Source organism: Schistocerca americana, chromosome 1 (assembly GCF_021461395.2).
Source record: "Schistocerca americana isolate TAMUIC-IGC-003095 chromosome 1, iqSchAmer2.1, whole genome shotgun sequence".
In the NCBI taxonomy this organism is placed as follows: Eukaryota; Metazoa; Arthropoda; class Insecta; order Orthoptera; family Acrididae; genus Schistocerca; species Schistocerca americana.
The window spans coordinates 804,749,039-804,772,144 of NC_060119.1; the positions used below are offsets into that span (position 1 = coordinate 804,749,039).

A 23,106-nucleotide genomic window follows, 5' to 3' on the forward strand; every position below is an offset into this window, starting at 1 on the left:
CGTGGTAATAGAGAGAGCCATAGAGACAAAAATTGTAGGTATGTCCCAACAAATGGTTGATGGAACAACTTCATGAAACCTTCAAAACTTGGTGTAATAACATTTATTTACTGAGAACTGTATTCGGTCGAGCGTACATAAGTCTCTGATTGACACTGCATAAAGTGTAACGAAGGTCGCTTTGCGTAAAACTTAGTTTATGGTACGACTTGGGCGAGATAGGACGGTAAAGACTATTGTGGACTACCGACTTATGCCCTTCGTTAAGACGCTAGTGTATGTGATATATGCTGTAGTGGAAAACGTTATTGACGCCAAGGGACGTTGTTTGAATTTTATGTAATATTAATCCGTGACTTGAGATGGTCGCTTGAATTAAAGTTGTTGTATGTGAATAAATGGTGTTATAACAGTTTTTGTCGTTCCATGAAGCCATTACTTGAAAGCAGTGAAACTGTGCAGCACTGGCTACAAAATATATTGTAAATAGTTAATGATATTGGAGAAAAAATCTATTCTGAAGCGAAAAGATTCAAACAGAACGAACGGCAAACAGTGGCGGGCAGCATCAAACTAGTCAGAAGTCTGTTGAGTCGGTGTCCGCCAGACTGCACTAAGGGAACGTCCACTAATTACGAGAGGGGTTTCCTTTAAAATTTGAATCCCCCTGACCCCTTGACGAAATTTGGTGGGACCCGCCTCCCCTCCTCACATGATGGTTTACGCTGTAGAAGGGTAACAACACGTAAACATATTTTCTTTTAAGCACCGGCGAAAATGGTTTAACCAAACAACGTTTATTTTAAGACGAGATTAAAAAACTGTTTTAAAGGTGCTAATATCATTGTATTCGCACGGACAGACAGACGGAGACAGATGGACAGAAAGGTTCGACGAAAATAGTGCTAACCGTTTTGACGGATCCTGAGAAAATTGTCCTTTTATTCATATATTATATGCATTAAATGTCTTGAAACATTTTCTTACTTCGCAGATGAAAGTCAAATTGTAGCTTCCTTTGAACTGTGTGATTACTTAGGTTTTCAGGCTCTTGATGTATATGCTCACGAACGGAATTCTTTTCGGTGAACTTCAGCTTAGCTTCCTTCCACAAACGTTTAACTTCTTGCTCGCGCGTGTGTTTAGACTCTTGTCGGCATGTCGACTAACATACGCACTGTAGAAGTTCTGATACCAATGCATATGCATGTTGAATGCAATAACATCGGCTTTATATGCATTGCAGAATATCCCTTGGCGTTAAACTTAGTTTCTGGTACGACTTGGGTGAGATAGTACGGCAAAAACTGTTGTGGATTATAGACTTAGGCCCTTCATTAAGACGCTCGTGTATGTGATATATGCTGTAATTGAAAACGTTACTGACGACAAGGGACTTTGTTTCACCTTTATTTTGCACGGTTGGGACCTCCCAAAATTCAAATGGCTCTGAGCACTATGGGACTTAGCCTCTGAGGTCATCAGTCCCCTAGAACTCAGAAGTACTTAAACCTAACTAACCTAAAGACATCACACACATCCATGCCCGAGGCAGGATTCGAACCTGCGACCGTAGCGGTCGCACGGTTCCAGACTGTAGCGCCTAGAACCGCTCGGCCACCCGGCCGGTGGGAACTCCCAGAATGACATCTAACACTTGGACGGAACTTGCTTCAAATCGGGAAATATCAGGCATGGACACTTGTAAAGCGATCAGTTCAGAGAGGCCATAAAGATTGGTGGTGCACTTCGTACTATCCGTCAAAATGTCTGTGTGTAAAAGGCGCTGTCCCGACTGACTATTTGGCTCATCATTGCCCAGTTCAAACCACGAGAACAGAAACCTGAAATTTATAGAGGTTGTTGATCTTATACTGGAGACGTGTTTAAAGATGGAACGATTCGAAATTGCACCCCTAAGAGGGTGAAATAGGGGATGAAAGTTTTTTGAAAACCTGTCGCTATTAAGACAGTTTTGAAGCTAAAACTACGAAAATTTGAATTTGGTTTCTCAGCATTTTTGGAAATTCTCCCACTAAGGGGATAAAACAAGGGACGAAAATTTTTAAGACATTTCGTTACATTAAAAGTATATATATATATATGAAAAATGGTATTTGACTTCTCGGTTAGACATAAAGAAATATGGGATGGGGGATGAAGAATCTATGGAAATACCATCACAAGAACGCAAAAGGTATGAACCTCGGACTCCAGCTACCAGAACATCTTTCTAGTCAGAATTTCATTCGGGGAAAGCCATGCTTCTATGGCCTTATCTAGCATGGAAAGTTTCGGTGTTGCATTTTGTGAACATAAAAATTCTACTAAAAAAAAATGTGCAGACCGTTCAGTCAACGCTAGCGTTGCGTGCCACAGGGCAGTGTTATGGGACCATTGCCTTTCACAATATATATAAATGACCTAGTAGACAGTGTTGGAAGTTCCATGCGGCTTTTCGCGGATGATGCTGTAGTATACAGAGAAGTTGCAGCATAAGAAAATTGCAGCGAAATGCAGGAAGATATGCAGCGGATAGGCACTTGGTGCAGGGAGTGGCAACTGACCCTTAACATAGACAAATGCAATGTATTGGCAATATATAGAAAGAAGGATCCTTTATTGTATGATTATATGATAGCGGAACAAACACTGGTAGCAGTTACTTCTGTAAAATATCTGGGAGTATGCGTGTGGAACGATTTGAAGTGGAATGATCATATAAAATTAATTGTTGGTAAGGCGGGTACCAGGTTGAGATTCATTTGGAGAGTCCTTAGAAAATGTAGTCCATCAACAAAGGTGGCTTACAAAACACTCGTTCGACCTATACTTGAGTATTGCTCATCAGTGTGTGATCCGTACCAGGTCGGTTGACGGAGAAGATAAAGAAGATCCAAAGAAGAGCGGCGCGTTTCGTCACAGGGTTATTTGGTAAGCGTGATAGCGTTACGGAGATGTCTCGCAAACTCAAGTGGCAGATTCTTCAAGAGAGGCGCTCTACATCGCGGTGTAGCTTGCTGTCCAGGTTTCAAGAGGGCTCGTTTCTGGATGAGGTATCCAATATATTTCCAGAATGAGATTTTCACTCTGCAGCGGAGTGTGCGCTGACATGAAACTTCGTGGCAGATTAAAACTGTGTGCCGGACCGAGACTCGAACTCGGGATCTTTGCATTTCGCGGGCAAGTGCTCTGCCAACTGAGCTAATCTGCCAGGAAGTTTCATATCAGTGCACACTCCGCTGCAGAGTGAAAATCTCATTCTGGAAACATCCCCCAGGCTGTGGCTAAGCCATGTCTCCGCAATATCCTTTCTTTCAGGAGTGCTAGTTCTGCAAGGTTCGCAGGAGAGCTTCTGTAAAATCTGGAAGGTACGAGACGAGGTACTGGCAGAAGTAAAGCTGTGGGGACGGGGCGTGAGTCGTGCTTGGGTAGCTCAGTTGGTAGAGCACTTGCCCGCGAAAGGCAAAGGTCCCGAGTTAGAGTCTCGGTCCGGCACACAGTTTTAATCTGCCAGGAAGTTTCATATCCAATATATTGCTTCCCCCTACTTACACCTCCCGAGTAGATCACGAATGTGAAATTGGAGAGATTCGAGCGCGCACGGAGGCTTTCCCGCAGTCGTTCTAGCCGCGAACCATACGCGACTGGAACAGGAAAGGGAGGTAATGACAGTGGCACGTAAAGTGCCCTCCGCCACACACCTTTGGGTGGCTTGCGGAGTATATAATGTAGATGTAGAGCGAAGCAGCGGGCGCTGAGCTAGAGATGTATAGTCTCGAATTACAAAGATGACGTGAGATTTTCATTGCCCTCCCGCCTTAAATGAGATTTGATGAGATTTTTGCCGGACTTCCACTCCCCCCACCCATTTTGAACCCACCCAATAACAGACGTCTCCCAAGCGAGATGGCATGTACTGGGGGTGTTAGACAGCTCGAGAGGATGGAAGCGTACGACACGAGAGCAGAGTAGGACGGAACAGAAGGCGGTGAGTGAGCCCGGCGCTCGGCGCGGCGTGCTTAGCCAGTAAACACGCGGCTGGCTATCTGGCGATAGCGGCAACCGCGGCCAGCCGCCAGCTGTGACCGCGAGTGCGGGCTCGCTGCTCGCTTCGCCTTGCGTCAGTCGTAGCGCAGCCGCGACCTCGCCCGCCACGCCACGCCGCGCAGCTCCGTCCGTCCGTCTGCCTGCCTGCCTGTCTGTCTGTCTCTCCTCCACAGCCAGGTAAGCATCACGTGGCAGAGTGCCGCTCGCCTGGACCAAAGCTGTGGCGGCTCGCTCTACACTACCTCAGCGTCGTTATCTGGACTTGCGACTGACACGTGGACAAACGGAAGTATGCGACCTTATAAATGTGTGTGTAATTCTTTAATACGTCAAGATGACATTGTAACTACGATGTCCACATTACGCTTTTCGGCCACTGATTGCCATTTTCAGAAGTGGCTAATCCACTAACAGCTCCATGCTAAATGTTGTTGTGGTCTTCAGTCCTGAGACTGGTTTGATGCAGCTCTCCATGCTACTCTATCCTGTGCAAGCTTCATCTCTCAGTACTTACTGCAACCTACATCCTCCTGAATCTGCTTAGTGTATTCATCTCTTGGTCTCCCTCTACGATTTTTACCCTCCACGCTGCCCTCCAGTACTAAATTGGTGATCCCTTGATGATGCCTCAGAATATGACCTACCAACCGATCCCTTCTTCTAGTCAAGTTGTGCCACAAACTCCTCCTCTCCCCAATTCTATTCAATACCTCCTCATTAGTTATGTGATCTACCCATCTAATCTTCAGCATTCTTCTGTAGCACCACATTTCGAAAGCTTCTATTCTCTTCTTGTCCAAACTATTTATCGTCCATGTTTCACTTCCATACATGGTTACATTCCACACAAATACTTTCAGAAACGACTTCCTGACACTTAAATCTATACTCGATGTTGACAAATTTCTCTTCTTTAGAAATGCTTTCCTTGCCATTACCAGTCTACATTTTATATCCTCTCTACTTCGACCATAATCAGTTATTTAGCTCCCCAAATAGCAAAACTCCTTTACTACTTTAAGTGTCTCATTTCCTAATCTAATTCCCTCAGCATCACACGACTTAATTCGACTACATTCCATTATCCTTGTTTGCTTTTGTTAATGTTCGTCTTATATCCTCCATTCAAGACACTGTCCATTCCGTTCAACTGCTCGTCCAAGTCCTTTGCTGTCTCTGACAGAATTATGTCATCGGCGAACCTCAAAGTTTTTGTTTCTTCTCCATGGATTTTAATACCTACTCCGAACTATAACATTCCATTTTGCAATCTGAACCTCCTGAAGCCGTATGAAATACAATGGACCACACATTATCGCGTCACGTGTTTAAAGGGTAAATAATAAATTATGTGGACTTGCAACGCACGAAATGGACGCTGCCCGCTAGTAACTAATGCATACGATTGGGAACACGCACGTTTGAATATGCGCTTATTGACAGATACACGCTTGAGTACATAATCGGTCATTCTCAGGATTCCTCTGCCTATCTTTTAAACCAAAGGACATAGCTTCCAGTAAGTCGATGTCAACGTTGACTATACGTCATGATATAAGTTAACGTATTTTCAGCGTTTGGAAGCTGCAACTGGTTTTTCTTCACGTGTTGCATTCTAATCTCCGAATCCACTACATCGTCCTTTTTTTTTCTGACATTGAATGATAGCCACCATAAAGGTTGGATTAAAATATCCTAAAATTTATCAGTGCTCACTTGAAATTTTTAATAGCTTAAACTGACTAGTCACTGTCAGTAGTCAATTAACACTAGGTAGCCGATGTCTACGTCAAACATTTCCATGAGGCTACTACCGTTGATAATGAACTGTCATTGGTAATCGGTGTACCCATTAAATTATTTATAAGAGTGGTGACTTAAAATACGCTGTGTAGCTAAAATTTGTCATTGATGCTCTGTGCCAGTAATATCACAAATTTGAAAAAAAAATGGTTCAGATGGTTCTGAGCACTATGGGACTTAACTTCTGTCATCAGCCCCTAGAACTTAGAACTACTTAAACCTAACTAACCTAAGGATATCACACACATCCATTCCCGAGGCAGGATTCGAACCTGCGACCGTAGCGGTCGCGCGGTTCCAGACTGTAGCGCCTAGAACCGCTCGGCCACCCCGGCACAAATCTGAAAGACCCACATGTTTTCACTCTGCCTCAGAAGCATGTGTTGTCATTCAGTTATATTTCTCCATTGCATTAGTATCATGGAACTCGATATCAGATTAAAACTTTGTGACCGACCAGAACTCTGATCTGGAACCTTCGCGTATCGCAAGAGTTCTACCGACATCTTTTCCTTTTTCGGTCGATCTGTTTCTTCATTGGTTGTTCGTCAGGGGTTCTATGCGGATGTCGCACGACATCTTTGTCAGTCGATGAGTTTCTCAGCTTCTGTTTTGCTACAGTGTGTTTTGCTACACTCTGAGCTACAGTGCCGACACAGGACGAGTTACCCAAGCACCACCCACAGCTTCACTTCCCCCAGCGCCGGTCGTTGTGGCCGAGCGGTTCTAGGCGCTTCAGTCCGGAATCGCGCTGCTGCTACGGTCGCAGGTTCGAATCCTGCCTCGGGCATGGATGTGTGTGATGTCCTTAGGTTAGTTAGGTTTAAGAAGTTCTAAGTTTTAGGGGACTGATGACCTCAGATCTTAAGTCCCATAGTGCTTAGGGCAATTTGAACCATTTGAATTTCCGCCAGTACCCGCGAGAGCGGCGGAGCATTTGTTTGAGAAATGCAAAGGCACCAGCTTCTAGATCCGGTCCAGCAAACAGTTTCAATCTGTCACGAAGTTTCAGTTCACCGCACACTCCGCTGCAGAGTGAAAATTCATTCTGGAAGCGTGAGGATCGTTTCACTTTAGTCCCGTATCAGCGATCCACCATAACAGATAACAAGGTTAACTTTTGTGACATATGCTTATGACAAATCACTGTGGAAAGTGAACATGAAATAATTTTCTTTAATAAAAAGCAGATGAGGAGAACCAACTTCTCTCTGTGCAAGCAGGAGCTGCTAGTTGCTGGAAATTCATATTCCACGATTCTATCCTTGTTTTTCGAACAATAGTCCAGGATACGACACATAAGTGTGTTCTACGTTGCGACGGTACACTTTCCCAGTATTTCTGTGCTGTCCTGTCCTCTAGACACGCTCCCTCAAGCTGTATTCGCTTCTTAAGACGGTCGCTTGCTACTGCCCACTCAACACAGTACAAGAAAATAAATAAAGGTCGGCAAAGCCGCCGTTGCAGTGATGTAGCAAACGTGTGCGAGAACTGGAAAAACCTGTTTGGAGCAGACAGCGAAGTCTAGCGAGCTGTGAAATGTGTTGACGACTTTCACTGAGTGAGGGACTGCAACATACACTTGCTGCTACTGCCTGAACTCTAGAGAAGGCCACACTTTCGACGTTCCATATGAGCGAGTTTCAGAATGTTTTGTGGCTTTAGATAATTTTCTTACAGTCGTGTTAATTTTCAGTTGGATCCATGAATACTCCACCTGTGCTACTTTCTTAAATTTACGCTAACGGGACTCCGTTTATACACTACGTATTTCCCTGTAGTACGTGAAGAACGTCAGAGATACTTGTAATGGCAAATTAGTTTAATTTGCGATACAAGGTTGTGCTGGAGATCCAGCACAGTTACACAAACCACTTAGCACGCCATAATTAATGCTTTAAGTCGCTTAACAGCAAGAATCGCTTGTTACGAAATCTTTATCGAAGCGTTTCGGATATGGCTCATCAGTAGAACATCACAAACACTTTATACAAAGGATAGTGTCAAGTTTCTGATCTTCTGCTGATAGGCCATTCCCGATAAGCGTCAGTGAAGTTATTGCCAGTGATCTCTTGCTGTTTAACGATCTGAAACAGGTTAAAATTCTAGTACCGTTCCAAATTTGATAGAAATTAGAGTGAAGTGGCGGTGTATTAGCAGCACATCAGCACAGCATTAATACACTTAGTCATTTCTTAGATCTTGAGGCATATTCTGCAGAACCACCCTCAAGGTACAGCGATAAATTCTTACAGTGAATCATAGATTTGCAGGTGTGCGTCAATTATCATCGTTACTGGTTGGTAATCTGATAAGCTTTGAAAGTCTTGCTGTAATCTCGGCAGCTGTTTATCTGCTATTCAGTCTACCGTAAATGACTGTTCCACATGTGAACAGAAAGAGTTGGAATTGACAAGACGTAGTTTCCTAAATTTGCGCAGGTTTTTGGACAACGGCTTTGCTGTTAAAGGCGTCATTTCATGGCTTTGACCTTATACGATTCTCCACGTAACAAGCGTTAGAGATATGGATTTAAAAGGTCTCTCATTTCCTTTGGACGCGATATTTCTTAGTTTATGCTCCATATATCGTAAAATCAATTGTACTGGAACTTTCTGTAAGCTGTTAACTGGAGAAACTTTAGTCATCTGTTGTTGTTAAATGTTTTCTTTCGTGCTGCCTAGTGTAACCTCAATGTGATAGTCTGATTTTGCAGAAGCTGTTTCTGATGGCCAGAATAAGCATGGCGAAATTAACTTAACAAAACAACTTGATCCAGAACAAACTCGTAATGAGCTTTTTGGGTGATCACACCTTTTTCTCATTGCGGCAGGAGCCATTGCGTGTAATTCTGTTTTATTAACGATCTTCACAGCAAGTAAGAACACTACTGAAACTTGACATCTGACCACGCCTTTTCTTTTAGATTAAGAGTTCGGAACAAACGTTTGGACCATTTTAGTCAGAAAGTGAAGGGTTTCATAGGGAAAAGTGCCACTTAATTTTCATTCTCGAATGACTGTATTTATGACTGTAAGACATTATCACATCTTCTCACATCTTCCGGTACAGGGAGTGTTCTTATAAAAATCTTCTACATTTTAACTTTATTGATGTTCGTGAATTGGTTCTGAAGATACAGGGCATTGTTTAATAAAACGCATTAAAGTTCTTTAAGAGTAAGAGTCTTGCATCAGGTGCAGTACTGTTACGTGCTTAGCGGAACAATGTTGGCAGCGATTGCAATGGACGCAGTGGTGTTGTCTCAGCAGCTGATAGTAACTAGCCAACGAGAGAGAAAAACTAGACTGTTTCGTAGTAGTACACGTCAAATCCTTATGTCAATATAATGACTGAATGGGCAGTGAATTAGAAAGCAAAAAGAGTTTTAATTACGAAAGTTAACAACATAGAAAGAAATTAATGGCATGTGATGTTGCTGAAATGACAACGTAAGGTAATGTGAGATGTACATAGCTTGTGATGCCGTTCAGGAAATGTAGCCGAGCTTCTGGTCATATCACCATGTTCACTGGGATCGTCGCCCCACGACCAAACTACCGCATTTGATTTACTACCAAGGTAAGAAAAATGCATGCGATAGTACAAAGATAGACGCAATACGAGAAATATGTAAAGTGAAAGTATATATATGAAGATGGTATCTGTTTTTTTCGGACATGTCCGAAAGAACAGATAGCATCTTGATACATAGTTAAGGCTGACCGGCCATTGACCTCCTTCTATGTGCATGCACACATTATGCCCGAACTCTTACGGGACTCGGTCAGATTGTCTGCCGCGAATAATGAGTATAGTGGGCAGGGGCACTACGAATGTAGTGTGTGGACATTGCGTTGGGAATGTGGGTCTCACGGGGAGCATGCAAGGGATTTAAGTCCTTGCAGTCGCACTATCCGCTGTGCCCTCGGTGGCTCAGATAGTACTTGCTTCGGCAGTACATATACTAAAATTGGAACGATACAGAGAAGATTAGCATGGCCCCTCCACAAGGATGGCACGCAAAATCGTGAAGCGTTCCACATTTTCAGCCGGCACGGTAGCTCAGCGTGTTCGGTCAGAGGGCTGCTCGCCCTCTGTAATAAAAAAAAAAAATGAGTAAAGGCATCAACAATAAACTTGAACGAATGTCTTGTGACGTCCGCCCAAACCAAACGCAACGAACAATACCGAACAAAATGAAAAATGAAAAAAAAGGTGGAAACAGCGTCTGCCACGTAAGCAGGAGATCCCGGGTTCCAGTCCCCGTCGGGGCACACATTTTCAACTGTCCCCGTTGATGTATATAAACGCCTACCGGCAGCGTAGTGTCTTGATTGAATTATTTCAGTGAAAGTATGCTAAATAAAAATAAAACGTGAAGCAAATTACACCAAATTACTGTGAATCGCAATTCTGTTGGCAAAGATTCAGTTGAAACTGCTGACTTCATGAAAATTGAACTGCAAAGAAGTTTATGCACATATTGTCACGTGGTTGACAGCACTTTCAGCACCTCCGTACAATAAGCCATGTTATGATACATCAACATTTTAAAGTAAAAGCCTAAGCCAAATAAAGATTAAAAATACTATCGTACACCTTTTCCTTCCGTTTTTAATAATCGGTGAGGATAACCTAAAAAAGGGTCGAAACTGGTTATCCAACAAAATGTGACCTATAGTCTAGTCGATATAACAAGTTAGCTGGCCACAGCTGCATCGTGCACCTACCTCAATGTCACGTGACGCCATTTTGTGAAAGTCTGTATGGCAAGCCTTAATTTTAGCGGAGCTCTACAGACGACTATTGTTTTCGCCCGCAGTCGTTTGCGCTTCGCAGTTAAACTGCCAACAACGCTGCTAGCTGTGAGAGATCATCTTGTCCTAACATTGCGCTACAAACATGTGTTCTCAAACTTCATTACATACCTCGAATAACACGTGAAGAACATGGAATGGTCTCAGTTTCAGTGCTCGGAATGACCACTTTCCCCACCTACCATTGGCTGCGTGAAACTGGCGCGTTGCCAAGCTATATGCCTTGCAGGAAAATCGCCCTGGCTGGCTCACCCCGCATTCTAGACTAGCCTTCTTTCAGATTTGACGGGGAAGGAGTGTATAGGAGCGCTGTATTGTAGTAGGGCTACAATAGACGTTAAACAGCGCACATAAAATTACGGCCGAGGCGGAGCTTTTGGCCTCTCATTAGCGGCCAGAAAGCGAGCAGCGCGACGAGGATCAGGTGAGAGGGCTATCGTGTGCCGCTGCTGGCGTGTTAATCGTTTACCGATACTCCGGATCGTTAGCATTGTTTACCGCTGCTCCGGCGGTTAGCCTCTCTGGAATTTTATACGGGCGCCGAGCTATAATAAATCATCATGGCTGCTGCAGCTTTTCGAGTCGTACGCCAAAGAGGCTGCGCGCCCTCAGCTTACCTATAGGCTACGAAAAAGGAAGCTAGCGACAGTCTCGGCTATCTCGAGTAGCGAAACCTCTCCAAGTCGTGCAAGACGGACCACTGCTCGCTGCGTTGCAGACTTATTTAAAACCAGAATGTACATATGCGGCATTTTTACGGGACAAGACAAGATTAAATAACGTTATAATACGGATCACTCCGGAACGGAAACCTCATATAAACTCATCCGTTCTCGTCTGTTTCCGAGATACAATTGTCTGAAAATAAGGTGTCTTACAGGTTCATCTAGCGAGCGCGAAAGCGTCATATTGCTTAGCCAACTCTAGCGGCAAACGAAAGTTCCGAGAGCGTGTACGTTCCTAGGAGAATCAATCAACATGTTGCTTGCTCCTATTCATATCTCGTGAAAAGACCGTGGAGGTAAGTTGGAGCTCGCACAGAGATTTACCAGCTATCTTTCTTCCCGCGAACGTTTCGTAAATGGAACAGGAAAAGTAATGGTGGAACACACAACTTCCACCACACATTAAAACGTGACTTTGCGGAGAAAGCTGACAGCGAGCCGTTTTCCAAAATCTCCGTTTGCCGCATTCGTCGATTTTCATTGAGAAGATTTTCGTTTCTCCAAAAACGTACTAATGTGAGAGCATAGAACGTGTTACATAATTCTGTAGCAGTTTGACGTCTGCGATATGTGCCAATAATTACGCGGGTCTGTGCGACGGCCTTCCTTGAAGACAGGAGTGCCCTCCGTGTTTTCCCAACCGCTAGGTACATTTTGTTTCTAAGTTATCGATCATAAACTACTGCTAAAAGGGGAGCGACTTCTTTCGCTTAATCTTTATAGACCATCACGGGTACATCATCCGGTCCAGTTGCCTTTAGAATGTTGAGCAGTTTTCTTGAGCTTCTATTCCGTGATCGCTTGTCTCAACGTCTGCTATTCCAGCATTCGTACGATAGTCGAAAGGAGGAACCGTATTACGATCTTCAGCAGTGAAACAGTTTTGGAAGATCGATCGAATAGAGGATTTCGATCTACTAATTGTCTATACGCGAACAAAAATTGCTTAGGATTTTTAGTGAGATCGTTTGCCAGAATCCACTTTTAAATACATCGAATGCTTCTGTCATCACTTTCCTCGCGCTATTTTTGCTTCATTCAGCTTCTGTTAGTCTACAAGGCTTTGACTTTGTTTAAAACAAAAATGAAGATCTTTGCTTTCGCAGCAACCTTTTAACACGGCTATTGGACTACAGAGGATCTTTTACATCCTTCGCAACTTTTCTAGGCACATACTTGTGTAAGGTATGTTGTACAACGCTCTGAGTTTTGCCCGTTTGTGCTCCACATCTTCGTTTTCTGAGCTGAATAAAAAATCAGCTTTTGCTGACATTTTCTTCAAAGCTACCACCACAGTTGCAGAATCGTCACTAGTATGTTCCATATGCTGGACAAGAGACTGATGATTACTTAAATACTGTGATATTTGTCTTCGGTCACTCTTCCTACCAAAAATAATTTCCTGTCGTTTTTTAATATTCCTTGTAATACTTGTATTCATTGATGCGGCCCCGGCCTCATTAACACTGTTTCCCTCCTCTGCACTATATGAAGGAAACAGGCTACGATTGTTGTCATCTGATTGTCTAAAATAAATAACTTCTGTTAGTGAGACGCGAAAGGTTTGTTTGCTGCAAGCAAGCGCAATTTCGGAGTTCCGAATAGCGAATTCAGCAAATCGAAGAGGCGCTGAGAACGATGCTGTAACAACATAAACAGCCAGAATGCAATCTCCCCAACCGAATAGAATTTTTATCTGAATTCATGAATGTTTCATTGTATCGGTCTTTTAAGAATTCTCGGTCTCCTGTTTCGATATTTATTCTCAGACTGCTGCATAGGAATGTAGCGGAACGAAGAATAAGACCTGCGAGAATCACTGGAATGGCAGCACACTCGCACTGCTGTGTAACGGCAGCATTACATGCGGAAATGGATGCTACCACAGAATAGCGGCCCGGAACAACGTCACACACAACTAGATTTCAGCGTTCCTGTTGTGCATCAAAGAAGTCTGAGCCACTGTCTGTGGTCGACACTGAATAACTTTATTACCCAAAACAGATCAAATTGGTTTAATCCTTCTCATTCGCGAAAGTGTCAACGCTGTTAGATGACATCTGCCGAAAAGAAAAAGATAAAATACTAGACAAGGACTGTTAAAAACGTGTAATACCGTGATGAATTCGCACTCGGTAACGGACTTACTGTTGAAATTCCGGTGCATCACTGATTCAAACAGTCCGTTGTACCAGAGCTCAGATCTGAGTGTGAATCCCCTACACGTCACCGCTCTGCTGTCCGCCCCCGGTAGCTGAGTGGTAGCCGGCACGGTAGCTCAGCGTGTTCGGCCAGAGGGTGAGCTCCCTTCTGCAATAAAAAAAAACTGAGTTAATGGATCAACAATGAACCTGAACGGGTGTCATCGGACGTCCGCTACGAACAAATCCAAAGAGCAACATAGAACAAAATGAGATAAAAAAAAAAAAGTGGTCAGCGTGACAGAATGTCAATCCTTTGGCCCGGGTTCGATTCCCGGCTGGGTCGGTGATTTTCTCCGCTCGGGGACTGGGTGTTGTGTTGTCCTAATCATCATGATTTCATCTCCATCGACATACAAGTCGCCGAAGTGGCTTCAAATCGAATGACTTGCACTCGGCGAACGGTCTACCCGACGGGAGGCCCTAGCCACACGACATTATTATTACCGCTCTGCTTATTCTGAATCTTACAACATGGGAACGGTTCTGACACAAATTTCATGACTCAGTTCACCTATCGTCTGTCGGAATTGGAAGAACAGCTTTTGTTGTGTGTTATATGTACTAAGGATCATCTGTATTTACCGGTTTTATTTAGTTTCGGTGTATCAGTACTCCAGCTTCAAACCCACTCTAACTCAGGGCGACCATGTTGAGACACTTTCTGTAGAAGGTCCAAAACATTGACGTCTTCTAAACTGACGCTTTTTACCGCTCGAGCTGTGTACTGTAACAGTACATCAACTCTGCATCATAGGGGATAACATTCAGTCCGACGGGCGCCTCTGTTTTGGAGCTTCTGCAGAAAATGCATGTGATTGATGGTACCGACATAATGGTCCTGAGGCATGGAGGGGGTGAAGAGGTGTAATTCAACATCCAAACCGTATTCGTATGAAGTAAAACCAGTGAATACAGCTGATGGTGTTATCATTTCTGCATACGAGCTAAATTTCACGAGATTGGAAGAAGGAAGATCAGGGCTTAGTCTTGCCGGCGACGAAGTTACACAAGACTGTGCCCATATTCAGACTGTGGAAGCACAGATTTCTCTAGCGGTGTGCGGCAGTACCGTGGTGGCGAATTTGTAACAGGTCAGGCCATTGTTAGATGGAACACGGAACGCTATAGCGTGAGACAATACTAGCAAAGTAACTCTGTGAGAAGAATATTGTCGAATCAAAGTACACTGAGGTGACAAATGCCAACATACATCCGAATTTCGTGTCGGACCTCCTTTTGCCCGGTGTTGTACAGCAGCTCAACGTGGAATGGTCTCAACAAGCCGTTGGAAGTCCCCTGCAGCAATACTGAGCCATGCTGCCACTGTAGCCGTCCATAATTGCCGGTGCAGGATTTCGTGCATAAACTGATCTTTGGATTATGTCCCATAAATATTAGATGGCAATCATGTGTGGTGATGTAGGTGGCCAAAACATTCGTTCCAACTGTCCCGAATGTTCTTCAAACCAAACGCTAATAACTGCGGCACAACGACCTTGGCGCACAGTCATCCATAAAAATTCCATTGTCGTTTGGCTGCAAACGGTCTCATAGTAGCGGAACAAAACCATTTCCAGTCAATGATCGGTTCAGTTGGACAAGAGGAACCAGTTCATTCCACGTAAACCCAGCACACACACACCAATAGCGAGCCACCACGAGCATACATAGTGCCTTGTTGACAACATGGGTCTGCGCCACCTTCGAATGCTACAAGCAGCGCTTACCAACTAAAATCGGGAGTCATCTGACCACACCACGGTTTTTCTGTCGTCTGTGGTCCAATTGATATGGTTAAGAGCCCAGGAGAGGCGCTGCAGACGATGTCGTGCTATTGGCAGAGGCACCCGAGTCGGTCGTCTACTGCCGTAGCCCATTAACGCCAAGTTTGCCCGCACTGTCCTAATGGATACGTTCGTCGTACGTCCCACATTGATTTCTGCTGTTAATTCACGCAGTGTTGCTTATCTGTTAGCACTGACGACTCTACGCAATCGCAGATGCTCTCGGTCGTTAATTTGGGCCGTCGGCCACCGAGTTGTTCGTGGTGAGAGATAATGGCTGAAACGTGGCAGTCTTGGTACACTCTTGATACTGTGGATGGCGGAATACTGAATTCCTTAACGATTTCCGAAATGGAATGTCCCAGCTGCGATTCCGCGTACGCGCGCGCGCACACACACACACACACACACACACACACACACACACACACACTACCATTCCGATAGCGTAATAACATGAGTACAAAAAGAGCAGTAAAGTATGGATATTCCCTTGTCACCTCCGTCATAAGAGAAGAGCACGCTTCTGCTGCAAGCGTGTTGCTACCTGGAGTAAGATGAAACTGACTGCTACATGTAAAGGGTGTCGGTTTCCAATACCGCGCCAAGAGCACAACTGATCGACGCGCATCTTTCCTTCTTCGACCTCCACTTGCACGGTTTTTGCATCGCGCCCGCAGACGGCCCGATAGTAGCAGACTGTAAATCAACGGGGAAAGGCGACGAGGGACGAACAAGACGGAAGACTGGCGCAGTGCAGAGCCGACGCGACGCTCCAAAGTCTCATTTCGCGCTGAGGCCCGGACGACGGCTGTCGTGCAATTAAGGGAAATGGGCCGCAATGAATTCTGGGAAGCGGCAGGGGCGCGAGCGTACAGGCGCCGGCGAGAGTCACGTGGTCGCGCGTTGCCGGAACAACCGCCCACACGCAATAAGGCGAGGCCGGCTGGCCAGCCAGCCGCAGACTTGCCGACTCGCATTGATTACGCCGCCTGGCTCCGTGTCCGCCAACCCTAAACAGGCGTGCGGTAAACACCGCTAAGCTGAAATTTCTTATCGCTCACGGCGTGTGTGGCGGCAGCACATCAACTCAACGTCATAGACGCGAAGCTTCAGTTTAACCGACGCCGATGTTACGGAGCTTCTACAGAAAGGCCATCAACTAGTTTAACAATTTATCGCATTTACCAGAACAACTGGATCAGTAACAATCGTCACCGAAATGTGGGGTGGCCTAGAACTGGCAGAAGTGAAGTAAACGTAGCTATAGTGCGGGAGGTCATGCCTCAGAGTCCATCAAAAATCGACGAGACGTTGTAGTCTGGAAACCGGGATTTCACAGAGGACAGTGAACGGAATTGTATCCAAGGACCTTGGCATGCGACCATATCACGTACAAATCCTTCAAAATCTGACTGCTCGGCAGAAGCAGGTAGGATACAACCCTGTGAGATTCTGGTAGAAATGTCACGGATGAGGCCGGGCATTTTTAGGCAAATGATTTTTAGTGACTAAACTACATTTTATACAAGTGGTCATATTAATCGTCGTTACAGTTTTCATTCCATAGTAAGAAAGCCGAGAAACAGAGAAAGCATTTACTCAGAGTTTTCGTTATACAGTGTCTCAACCTGACCACCAAACCAACATTCAAAAGTACAGTTTAGTTCCAGTCCACACATTTCTGGTGAATGTTGGACGTCACACTATTTTGACTCTGAGTTCATAGAAGTCTCACTTTTGTACTACAAAGCGCGTCGTTACCCTACTCCATAACTGGTAGTAACAGGATGTAAGATCCAGAGATTGGGGAGGCCATAACAATGGTCCGTCGCGACCAATCCAACGGAACGAGCAATACGGGTGGGTGGGTGGGTTGGTTCTTTGGTTGCGGGTGTAGCGGACCAGAAAGCGAGGTCATCGGTCCCATCGGATTAGGGAAGGATGGGGGAGGAGGGGAGAGTCCGCCGTGCCCTTTCAAGGAACTATCTCGGCATTTGCCTGAATCGATTTAGGGAAATCACGGAAAACCTAAATCAGGATGGCCGGACGCTGGTTTGAACCACCCCGAATGCAAGTCCAGTTTGCTAATCACTGTGCCATCATGCTCGGTTGCAATATGGGGCAGTGCAGCATCACGTCGGAAATACCGTCCTCGTCGAAGTTGTAGGTACTCTCTTTCAGCATTTGCAAGTAGTCGTGTGCATTCACCGTTGGGGTTCCACCCTGCGGGTCCGGGGATTAGAATAGGCCCGCGGTATTCCTGCCTGTCGTAAGAGGCGACTAAAAGGAGTCCATCCCCCTCACGGGGGTTGTTAGCGCCTGCGTCCGGAGACGGACGGTTCCACGACCTATAATCGTGGTCTTTTTGGTTTTTCACTTCTCGTTTCTTCCTTCCTTTTGTTGGTTCCTTTCCTTGCTCTTCTCGACCTCACTGTCTTCCTTACTCATTCCCTTGACTTCTCCTTGCCTTCTCATTGCCTTTTTCTCCTTGCCTTCTCATTGCCTTTTTCTCCTTGCCTTCTCATTGCCTTTTTCTCCTTGCCTTCTCATTGCCTTTTTCTCCTTGCCTTCTCATTGCCTTTTTCTCCTTGCCTTCTCATTGCCTTTTTCTCCTTGCCTTCTCATTGCCTTTTTCTCCTTGCCTTCTCATTGCCTTTTTCTCCTTGCCTTCTCATTGCCTTTTTTCCCTTGCCTTCTCCTTGCCTTTTTTCCCTTGCCTTCTCCTTGCCTTCTTCTCCTTGCCTTCTCATTACCTTCTTCTCCTTGCCTTCTCTGGTCTCCGCCTCGGCGTTTGAGACAGTCTGTCCTCTTTCTCCCTCTCTCTCTTCTTTTTCCTCTTCTTCCTTCCTCCCTGTGCGTGCCTGAAGGCCGACCCACGCGTTCGCACGCGTAGCCGGTGACGGGGTAACGCGTAATTCCCCGCCCTGGGTAGACATGTAAGGCACGCGCGTACCCCCTGGTAAAGGCCAGGCCCGGGGAGGGGTGATTGCCTGAGCTGATACCTTCTGACCATGCCGATTGGTCCCTCCGTCTGTTTCTCGGGAGGTGTGACCTGAGGTGTAAACATTCACCTAAGGCGGGAGTGCCCTCTGAGAGGGTCCCCACAAGGAAGGAGCGCGCCATCGGAGACGCTGGCAATCATGGGGGATTCCTCCGCAATGGATTCTACTCCATCTCTTTCGACTTCGACTCAAAAACGGAAACGTGACCAGCCAACAGTGACAAAAGTACTACCGCCTGCCCCACAGTTTCTCGTAGTTTCTCGATCTGAGGACGGAAAGGATTTTTCCTCTGTCAACCCTTTCGTTATTCAGAAGGGCGTAGATGCCATAGCCGGATCTGTCAAATCTTGTACCAGGTTGCGAAACGGCACCTTATTACTAGAAACTGAGAGTGCCTTTCAGGCACAAAAACTGCTTCGGGCCACCCTCCTGTACACGTTCCCTGTCCGGGTGGAGGCCCACCGAACTTTGAACTCGTCTCGTGGTGTAGTGTATACTAGCTCCCTCGACGGATTGACTGATGAGGAGCTTCAATCATTCCTCGCTGAGCAGGGCGTGACGGCTGTCCATAGGGTCATGAAAAAGGTCAATAATGACCTTGTACCGACCCGGACAATTTTCTTGACCTTCGATAGTGTTAAGCTGCCATCGCGCATTAAGGCGGGATACGAGGTTATTTCTGTTCGCCCCTATGTCCCGACACCTACGCGCTGTTACCAGTGTCAGCGTTTCAATCACACTAGACAGTCTTGTTCCAATGCAGCTAAATGTGTCACTTGTGGCAGGGATGCCCATGAGGGTGACTGTCCACCTCCGTCTCCTCGTTGTGTGAACTGTCAGGGTGACCATGCCGCATCCTCCCGCGACTGTCCTGTCTATAAGGAAGAACGCTGTATCCAAGAAATTCGGGTCAAAGAGAAAGTGTCCACCTCGGCTGCTCGCAAGCTATTGGCTAGTAGGAAGCCCACGCTGCTCCCAGCGGGGAAATACAGTACTGTCCTCGCCTCTCCTCGGACTACCCGGGAGGTAGCAACCCAGACATGCGATCTGACCTTCAGCACCACGGTCGTCCGTTCGGCCAGTGCTAAGATCGCGCGGTCGACGTCTCCTCTTCCTCCCATCACCCCACAGACACGAGCACCTTCCTCAGCTTCTGCTAAGACGAAGACATCGAAGTCAGATGCACGGGCCTTCAAGAAGGAACCATCCCGTGCAGACTTCCTCCGTACCTCGACCTCCCAGCCTTCGACCGGTACTTCCACTACACGTCCTTCCAAAAAGGCGCATAGGAAGCACAGTTCTCCTTCCCCGCCACGGCGCATTCCTTCTCCTGCGCCACCCAGCGGTTGCCGCCCCAGGCCGTCATCTGTTTCGCCTGGCCGCACCGCTGGTAGCCGTACATCTGGCCGTTCACTGGCGGAGGAAGCTCCCCCTCCCGGCCATCCTCCCGAGATGGCCGATGACCCTATAGACCACATGGACGATGACTGTCCGCCTACTGATAGCGGCGGCAGTGCTCGCTCGAAGCCAGGCCCTAAGCGGCCTTCGAGGTGACCACTTCTCTCATCTTCCTTTTCTTATGATGGCACTTATTCACTGGAATATTCGCAGCATTCGCTCCAACCGAGAGGACTTGAAGTTGCTGCTCCGCTTGCACCGTCCGCTCGTCGTAGCCCTCCAGGAAACGAAGCTACGCCCATGCGATCAAATTGCCTTGGCACACTACACCTCTGTGCGTTTTGACCTACCCCCTGTGGTAGGTATCCCAGCTCATGGAGGGGTTATGTTGCTGGTCCGGGATGATATTTACTACGATCCCATCACGTTGCACACCGGCCTGCAGGCAGTTGCCATCCGCATTACTCTCCCCACTTTTACGTTTTCCTTTTGTACCGTTTACACTCCATCGTCATCTGCCGTTACCAGGGCAGATGTGATGCAACTTATTGCTCAGCTACCTACACCACTTTTGTTAACTGGAGACTTCAATGCCCACCATCCCCTTTGGGGCTCTCCAGCATCCTGCCCGAGGGGCTCCTTGTTAGCAGACCTTTTCAACCAGCTCGATCTTGTCTGCCTCAATACTGGCGCCCCAACCTTTCTTTCGGACACATCTCACACCTATTCCCATTTAGACCTCTCTATATGTACTCCCCAACTTGCACGCCGGTTTGAGTGGTATGCACTTTCTGATACATATTCGAGCGACCACTTCCCGTGTGTTATCCATCTCCTGCAGCATACCCCCTCTCCGTGCTTCTCTAATTGGACCATCTCCAAGGCAGACTGGGAGCTCTTCTCTTCCAGGGCGACCTTTCAGGATCAAACCTTTACAAGTTGCGATCGTCAGGTCGCACACCTCACGGAAGTCATTCTCGCTGCTGCTGAATATTCCATCCCTCACCCTCCTTCTTCTCCACGTCGCGTACCGGTCCCCTGGTGGACCGCGGCATGTAGAGACGCTTTACGTGCTCGTCGACGTGCTTTACGCACATTTAAACGCCACCCTACAGTGGCGAATTGTATCAATTATAAACGATTACGTGCTCAGTGTCGTCGTATTATCAAAGAAAGCAAGAAAGCCAGCTGGGCTGCTTTCACAAGCACCTTCAACAGTTTTACTCCTTCTTCTGTTGTCTGGGGTAGCCTGCGCCGGCTATCCGGCACTAAGGTCCACTCACCAGTTTCTGGCTTGAAGGTCGCGAATGACGTCCTTGTAGCCCCTGAGGCTGTCTCCAATGCCTTCGGCCGCTTTTTCGCAGAGGTTTCGAGCTCCGCTCATTACCACCCTGCCTTCCTCCCCCGCAAACAGGCAGAGGAGGCTAGGCCACCTAACTTCCGCTCCTCGAATTGTGAAAGTTATAATGCCCCATTCACCATGCGGGAACTCGAAAACGCACTTGGCCGATCACGGTCCTCTGCTCCAGGGCCAGATTCTATTCATATTCAGATGCTGAAGAACCTTTCTCCTGCGGGTAAAGGTTTTCTTCTTCGTACATACAATCGCATCTGGATTGAGGGACATGTTCCCGCATGCTGGCGCGAGTCTATTGTTGTCCCAATTCCTAAGCCGGGGAAGGACAAGCACTTGCCTTCCAGTTATCGACCTATCTCGCTTACCAGCTGTGTCTGTAAAGTGATGGAGCGAATGGTTAACTCTCGATTGGTTTGGCTGCTCGAGTCTCGACGCCTACTTACCAATGTACAATGTGGATTTCGTAGGCGCCGCTCTGCTGTTGACCATCTGGTTACCTTGTCGACCTTCATTATGAATAACTTCTTGCGGAAGCGCCCGACCGCGGCTGTGTTCTTTGATTTGGAGAAGGCTTACGACACCTGTTGGAAGGCGGGCATTCTCCGCACCATGCATACATGGGGCCTTCGCGGTCGCCTTCCTCTTTTTATTCGTTCCTTTTTAATGGATCGACAGTTCAGGGTATGTGTGGGTTCTGTCCTGTCCGACACCTTTCGCCAGGAGAATGGGGTGCCACAGGGCTCAGTCTTGAGCGTCGCTCTCTTCGCCATCGCGATCAATCCAATAATGGATTGCCTCCCAGCTGATGTATCAGGCTCCCTTTTCGTGGACGATTTTACCATCTATTGCAGCGCGCAGTGTACACGTGTACTGGAGCGCTGTCTTCAGCGTTCTCTTGACCGTCTTTACTCCTGGAGTGTCGCCAATGGCTTCCGTTTTTCTGCCGAGAAGACGGTCTGTATTAACTTCTGGCGCTACAAAGAGTTTCTCCCACCGTCCTTACGACTCGGTCCCGTTGCTCTCCCAATCGTGGAGACAACCAAATTTTTAGGCCTTACATTTGACAGGAAACTTAGCTGGTCTCCACATGTGTCCTATTTGGCCGCCCGTTGTACCCGTTCTTTAAATGTCCTCCGTGTTCTCAGTGGTCTGTCGTGGGGAGCGGATCGAACCGTCCTACTTCGTCTATATCGGTCGATCGTCCGCTCCAAGCTGGATTATGGGAGCTTCGTATACTCCTCTGCACGGCCATCCATCTTACGCCGCCTCAACTCCATACAACATCGGGGTTTACGACTTGCGATCGGAGCATTTTATACCAGTCCCGTAGAGAGTCTTCATGCTGACGCTGGCGAATTGCCACTCACCTACCGGCGCGATATACTGCTTTGTCGGTATGCCTGTCGGCTACTGTCAATGCCCGACCATCCGTCTTATCGTTCCTTTTTTGACGACTCTCTTGACCGTCAATACGGGTTGTATGTCTCTGCCCTGCTACCCCCTGGAGTTCGCTTTCGTCGCCTCCTTCAACACCTTAATTTTTCACTCCCTGCAACCTTTCGAGTGGGCGAGAGCCGCACGCCACCTTGGCTCCAGGCTCAGGTCCGCGTTCACCTTGACCTCAGCTCGCTCCCAAAAGAGGTCACCCCCGGTTCGGTCTACCACTCCCGTTTTTTAGAACTTCGTTCAAAGTTCATCGACATGACATTCATTTATACAGATGGCTCTAAGACCAATGACGGGGTCGGGTGTTCCTTTATTGTTGAGGCACAAAGTTTCAAATACCGGCTCCATGACCATTGTTCTGTCTTCACAGCTGAGCTCTTTGCCCTCTACCAGGCTGTTCTTTACATCTGCCGCCACCGACATTCTGCTTATGTCATCTGCTCAGATTCCCTAAGCGCCATCCAGAGCCTCAGTGATCCGTACCCGGTTCACCCTTTCGTACACCGGATCCAAC

The 23,106-nt window shown here is 46.8% G+C and overlaps 1 protein-coding gene and 1 non-coding gene across 4 annotated transcripts in view; both read left to right on the forward strand.

The window, feature by feature from the left end:
- Positions 1 to 23,106, forward strand: part of LOC124612655 (glutamine synthetase 2 cytoplasmic) — a 419,042-nt gene that overhangs the window by 292,403 nt on the left and 103,533 nt on the right. The gene's annotated exons all lie outside the window — the stretch shown is intronic.
- Positions 9,797 to 9,903, forward strand: LOC124554823. The gene has a single exon (XR_006968463.1). It is a non-coding gene; the product is annotated as a U6 spliceosomal RNA (small nuclear RNA).